Source organism: Panulirus ornatus, chromosome 8 (assembly GCF_036320965.1).
Source record: "Panulirus ornatus isolate Po-2019 chromosome 8, ASM3632096v1, whole genome shotgun sequence".
Taxonomy (NCBI): Eukaryota; Metazoa; Arthropoda; class Malacostraca; order Decapoda; family Palinuridae; genus Panulirus; species Panulirus ornatus.
In genome coordinates this window covers 18591414-18598468 of record NC_092231.1, presented here as the reverse complement: position 1 = coordinate 18598468, position 7055 = coordinate 18591414, and the positions used below count along the sequence as shown (strand labels likewise).

The window sequence follows — 7055 nt, the reverse complement described above, 5'->3', positions numbered from 1 at the left end:
TGTGCACCCTCTAGGGAGGTTTGAGGAGGTAGACGTGTGTGGGTGATGGAATGATGGGAGACATGTGTCTCTGGTTAAAGTGGTGAATGACGATGGTGGAAAATTTATTAATTTTTTTTCCTTTTGTAACAAGTGAAGTGTTGAAAAGAAGCTGTGTGTGGATGTGTGATGGTTTGAGGGAGATGCGACTGAGTGTTGAGATGGTGATAGAATGTTTGGGAGAAAGGTGTACGTAAGTGGTGGAGTGGAGGGAGGAAACAGCTGTGGGTAACCAGCGAGGTGGTGGAAGATCAGTGGTAAGAGTTAGTGTGCGGCTGGCGTAATAGGAAAAGCATGGTGTTGGGTAGCTGATGTGGGGGCGACCGAGCGGCTGGAGGAGAAAGCTGTGTGGGGCTAATGAAGGGTGGAACGAGCGATTTACACGTGGTGGGTGAACTGATGAGGAGAAGGAGAGTTTCGTGGCTGAGGGAGTCACTGTGGTGTAGTGGTCGTAGGACGGGAGTTTTCTGTATGGTAGAGGGAATGGTTGGAAGTGGATATTGTGCGCGAGTGATCGAATGGTGAAAGGAGAATTAAGTGCAACTGTAAAATTGATGTGTGAAGTTGATTTCCGTGGTTGATACGTGGTGGTGCGTCGGAATTTTGTGCAGCTTGTGGAAGAGGGAGGAGGGAGATTTGGTTCGCTGGAGGTGAGGTTATAGTGTTGTGATGGAAGTGTTGGAGAGGGGGTTGTTTGTGGCCAGTGGAATATTGGGAGGAGGACGATGTAACTTTTGGTGGAGTGATTGAAAAACGGAGCTGTGTTATAACCAGTGAAACAGTGGAGTGGTGGAAGAGGAGAGTTGTATGTGGTTTATGGAGTAATAAGATGACAGAGTTGTGCGTGAATTTTGCTGTGGTAGGTGGGGAGAGACGTGTGTGGTTGGTGGAGTGATTCTCTTGGCTAGGAGAGACGTAGTTGGTGAATTGGTAGCAAGAAGTTGTTTGTGGCAGGTGCATTTGGAGAAGTAGCGTGTGAATGGGGGCTGTGGTTTTGAAATACTGGGAGAGAGTTATGTATCTCTCATGGAGGTGGAGAAAAGGGTTAGGAGGGGGAGGATCACGGGTTGTTGCTGGAGTGGTCATGGAAAGGTGGATTGAGGACGTTGAACATAATGACCAGGGCGGCGATGAGGAAGATGTGTGTGGCTGCTGCTTGAGGTCGCAATAAGAGATTTACGAATGACTTGTGAGTTTGCCATAAAACAAATTCATGCGCGGTAAGTGGAGTGTTAGTAGTAGGAAGCATTTTTGTGTTGGGTGAGGAGGTGGAAGAAGGAATTTGTGTGTGGTTGTTGGAGAAGTGGGAAGAAGGGACAGGGTGTGGTTGACAGAGTGTTAGGTAAAGGAGGGAATTATTTATATCAAGGAGAGGACTGGAAGGAAAAATGTGTGGCTGGTGGGGCGCTGGCTCAGTGACATGGTTATGACTAATGGTCAATTTACTGTGCAGCCCTTTTTCTGTTTAGTCTTTCGTTGATGGTTGTGGTGGAGATTCATCTGCGAAACGCTCGACGACTGAGAGATGGTAGTGCGAGTTATTTGAGGTTTTTGGAGCCATTGAGTGGTGGTAGGGTCGTATGAGTTTTTCGTAGCCAGGAAAGCGGTGAGATGTGAGGTGGGTGTGACTGAAGAAGCTGGTTTGAGAAGGAAATATTGTTGGCTATCTGAGCAATGGAAGGGTATGATCTCGCACAGCTGCTGGAGCAGTATGAAGAGTGGGTTATACTTAGCTGGTGGAATGGTTTAAAAATGAAAGTTTGGGAGGATGATAGAGATGGGAAGCTGTATAAATATGATGGATTGGTAGTAGGATGCAGCTGTGAGCATATCTTGGAATGCTTGGAAGGATGGAAGGTAGCGATTCCCTTTGTACCTTATTCTTGTTACATGGGTAATAGCGGGAGGATGTTGGTAGCGCCTAGGCACAGGTTGTGGGTTAGTACTTGTGGCAACTAGTACCTCCGTGCTCCGACCTTATTCATCACACTTAACATAAAGGAAGAACACGCAAGGAAAAAACTCACTACCAGGATGAGTATACACTAAACTAGGACAGAAGCATAGAGGAGAACCTAACACACTTCTGATACAAATTTATTTTCACGAAACAAAAATTTAACTCTGGTCTACGACGGTGAATTTTTTAATATCTTTTTGATAGTGGCCAACATGGCACGGGCAAAACGCGTCCAACTCGAGGCCATCTCGAGTGAAAGACAAAGGTAAAAGGAAAAGAAAGTAGAAATTGATCAGGGCTTCGCAGGTGTTTGTAGACCTTACTGTTAAAGGAAGAAATTTTATACAAAGAGGGAAAGACAGAAGAAAGAACAGATTTCCTCAGCTTAACTGTTTGGGAGAAGAAGGAGATATCGTAACAGCCAATCCTCGAGTGGCTGGACTCCACACAAAAACTGTGGGAAGCAGCAGCCGAATGGTTGCCATGGGTTTACAGACCCCTTTGGGTTGGATGGAGTCCCCAGCTGTCAGCCCTCAGCTAGCCCCAGGACTCCCAAGTCTACATAATCACCCTAAAAAATATATGCAAAAAAAAGAAAAAAAAAAACGCTTGGGGATTCCTGTCAACGACTAGAAAATAAACGAGCAAGTCGGACTGGACGAGAGCTTGGAGGGCAAGGTACCACCCTCCCTATCTGGATAACGTGTGGGCTTTACCCTCTAAAGAAATGGTTGAATGATTGGCTGTTTGGCCTGTTGGGCTGTTTAAGCTCATCAACCACCACAGCGTCATAGATACCGTCAACATCAGGCTACATCCGTCAACCTAATAATCTCTCACACCTTCGTCAGGATAATTCTAGCACCACAAACACTCTCACTATCGATGTGCCCGTATCATGACGCTGTCCTGGAGAATATTCTTGAATTTCGTACACTCCATCTTTCACTAACCTGATCTCAACCCTGATATTTTGCTTTAAGCCCAATTATTGACAGTATTTACTTCGTCTGCTTTCTATGTGAATGTACTAAACTAAACGACGCGCTTATGATAAATGAAAAGAAATGAATCGATTTCACGTATCGTACTCCCGCCAGCCATGTATTTGGTAACCTTACGCCACTCCGTGACACACATTGCAGCTGTTAACACGCCCTCTATACGTTTCATATTAATTATTTGTGTGCATTCTTCCCGCTATTCTTATGATAATCCTGTTGTTCTGTAGCTCTCAAGGTAACTCATGTTGAGCTCACAGGGTTAAACTCTCTTTCGCGTATCAAAGAAAAACAAAGTAAGTATTATATTGACCTTCGTCGCTTACGAAAAATCAAACTCTTTCGTCCTATGTCGTGTTTACCCGTCCAACTGCAATTTCGGCCTGATTTAGAAGGGCTTTCGTCCGCTCTCTCTCTCTCGAATCTGCAACTTTTCTTCTATATTTTCTCAACTCTTGATTAGTCTCAGATTCTTCCCTAACTTCGCTGTTTTTTGTCGTGAACAATCTGGTGAGTTTCATTCATTGATGTAAATATCCGGAACCTAATGACGTCCTAAACATAAACTAGTTCCCGAATTTCTCCATTGCATACACAGAATTCAGTATGTTCGATCGCGTAAGGATATAGTGAACTGAAATAATGCTTTACTGCAAGAAGCCATGATGTTAGTGAAGTGTTGGTAATGGAGTGATAGGCGGAGGGAAAGTTATGTATTTGTGGGTGTGGACGAGAGAAACGTGTGTGTTGCTGTGGTAGTGATGCCGGAATGAGGAGTAATCTGCATTTGGTGATGGGATTAGGTCTGGCAGGTAAGTGGCCATTATTATAGTAGGGAGGGCGATTACTGAATGGAGGCTGCATACGTCTGGTGGAGTGGTAGGAGGAAGAATCCTGTGTCTGACAGGCGGAGTAGCTATGGAATGGTGGTAGACGAATGTGGCGGATTTCCAGGACTAATTCATGTATATTTGTTGACCCATTGGTGCAGTAATGGAAGGAGGGCTTCGTGTGCGGCTGGTGGTATGATGAGAAGAGTGAACTGTTTGATTTTCGAAGAAGTGGTTGAGTGGTGGGAGGAATGAGTTCTGTGTCACTGTGGGTGGATCTTGTGAGGTGAAAGGAGCAAATTTTATGTGGTTACTGGAGTAGCTCTGGAGAGAAATTGGAGAGGAGAGGTATATGGGTTGAGTCTTAACGATGGGAGTTATGTGAGCTTTGTGGAGCGCAGGGAAGATCGATTCTATTGCAGGTGATGTGAGGAGGGTATGTCTCTGGTCGGTGAAATGATGGGAGGAGTTATATGTGATTATTGTGGTGGTGAGAAGTGAAACATCTTTATATACAGTCATCAGTGGAATAGTTAGGGAGATGGTGTTTGAATAGATGGTATAGTGGTGGTTGAGAGATGGGAGATAGATGTGTATCATTGACGGAGTGGCGTGGTTTCTTTTTTGACAGAGGCTGAGTGGTTGGAAGAGGTCTTTGTTTCATGTTGGTGAACTGATGGGATAAATAGTTGTATGCACTGGAGTGGTTTGTAGCGTACTTGAAGAATGTACCGGTGTGTAGAGGCTGTGTATCACGAGGAGGTTATGCGTTTTTGGTGGAGTACAGTGAGGTGTGGTATGTGTGGTTTCTGGAGTGGTTGAAAGAGGGAGCTGAGTGTTGCAGGATGACTGCTAGATTCGCCGGGATTTTACATAACTGAGCTATTGTCATACTGATGGCTTGTCTGGGAGGGAGTTGTCTGTAGCTGATGAAAAAGTATAAGGAGGGAGTTTGAGGAAGGCTTGAGGAGGGAATTGTTGGTGGTTAGAGGAGTAAGGGCCAAGTAGGTGGGAGGGGGTTGTATGTGGATAGTGGATCGGCGAGAAGAGAATGTGTGTTCTAACTGGTCGATTGGTTTCCTAGTGGAGGCTTGGGAAATGTTGTGTGTAGCGGATTATAGAGGAAGATATCTATGTTTGGCCACTGGAATAGTCGTGTAATGAGTGACGAACGTGTTAGGTGTAGTAACTGAAATTGTTTTATGTGGCAGCTGGAATACATAGAGGAGATAGGGCAAGTTGAGGTAACACAAAATCTGGTATGCCGTTAGGATTGACGTTAGAATTTAGAGTGTGAGTTTTCTGTCATATAGATTAGCATTACTGTTTAACGGGCCAGTGGTGCTGTGTGACGGATCTAGGGCATATGATTCGTTGGGATGAACCATACTATGCACCATGTGCCTGTAGACCAGCGTTACTTAAATTCTCAAGACAAGTAGAAGCAGTTTTAGCATGATGATACGATATATCGTAACTCAAGCTCAGTAAAGACACGCGTAAGTACACCAGCCATGCCAAACGACCGTTGTTCCGCCTTTGTTTACGTTCGTGGACGGCCTATAAATACGTAGATGTTATTGATGAATGCGTCATATGATGTTATCTTAGTACAATGATTATCATGACCATTAACTGATAATTTTCATAAATTTACCTTTCATAAGTACGACAGTAATCGACTTCCTGTTTTCATATAGGGTTTAGTGAAGCTAACGGTTTTGTTCTCATTTTTGCCCAGGTCTTGCTGGAGGAAGGAGGGAGGAAGGGAGGACCCGGACGGTTTGAATGTGGTGTTGCCATTCAACGATCCTCCGCCATGGATGTCTGAACTTCAGTGTGTCGATATCATAACCAAACTACAGGACAAAAGTGATTTATTTTTATGATAAATAAGTGATTCGTTCCTCGGGTTTTCGTTATTCGTGACTGATGATTATCACGGCTCGACAACTGGCAGGTGACGGAAGGTAAGTAACATGATTACTCTCTATCATTCTGTTTGGCGATGATTTTGATTGATTGAAGGTGATATGTCGGGTGTTATTTGATGATCATGGCTCAACTGATTATTAAGAAGCATGTTGAAAGTTGTTTAGAGATTGTACTTCGAATGATCATTGGTTTTATGTTGAAGTTTGTTTGGCGATCATGTTTAACCTGATTACAGGTCATGACTAACATGGAACTAAAGGAAACTATATAGCGCCAGTTGGTTCATGCGTGACATTTCCTGTTAACACTCGGTCGTTTTGATTATCGTGGCAAAGTAACTAATTCGAAACGCAATGCAAACCGGCACCCGACGGTATGGCCTCGCATAAAGTTGACAAACCCAGGCAAAAGGTTGAACCACTTTATGGAAATTGTGACGTAATTTAGAATTTGATTAGAATCCCCTAAACATTTAGGAAATATTCGATATTCTACGACTGTTTTTGTAATTTAATAAAGTTTTGTGAAACAAAACAAAACAAAAAAATGGCCTCGTAATGTGCCCATTGTCTTTCAAACACGCAATTTGGGGACTTTGAAGCGAAGGCATTATCGGTGAGCTGATGACACTTTTTAAGTATTATCAACATTTTCAATCCCTTTAAACGTAGTGAATATTTGTGACTGATGGTTAACACACAAGAAAACCAGAGAAGCTCGGGAACACTTCGAATACAAAAACGTGACATCTTCAAGTGTGACAATCGTATTTAGAGATGTAATGAACGTTTATTTTTTGACGTGTTTGGCGGGTATACGTGGGTAACTATTCCACGAGATTCGGTCTGGTTTTGAGACTTGCTTATTCAGAGAGTCTTTGGGTTGCGGGTAGTGAAGGAATAACAGTCATCATAGGAGGGTATGATTCAGGCGCTGTTCATGGTGAGATAGAAGTGGTTGTCTGCCATGCAAGTGACTGAGTTGTTTTTTAGGTGGTAAATGTAACAAATGTTGCTATTTTTCCAGGCTGCCATGGCTAGGCAGCACGAACGTGGCCTGGAGGTACAGTGCAACATGTGCGAAGTTTGTAATGGACATAGTAGGAAAATATTGGTGTGAAAATTAACATTATTAGCATGAGTGCAGTAGCCAAAAAAAGGTAATACTTCGAGGCTGGTGCTTAACATGCTGAAATTGGTTAGAAGCACAATCGAGTAAAAGAATGAATTTCCTTGTTAGTGAGAAATTGGTATACATATATACACCAATATATTATTAGTATGTTATTAT

At 43.4% G+C, this 7055-nt stretch overlaps 1 long non-coding RNA gene across 1 annotated transcript in view; it reads left to right on the top strand.

Moving 5' to 3' along the window:
* Positions 1 to 5578: 5578 nt before the first annotated feature.
* LOC139749859 (uncharacterized) overlaps positions 5579 to 7055 on the top strand; it is a 359223-nt gene continuing 357746 nt past the window's right edge. Inside the window, exon 1 of the long non-coding RNA XR_011713052.1 lies at positions 5579 to 5800. This is a non-coding gene — a long non-coding RNA (uncharacterized lncRNA). The remainder of the gene's footprint in view (positions 5801 to 7055) is intronic.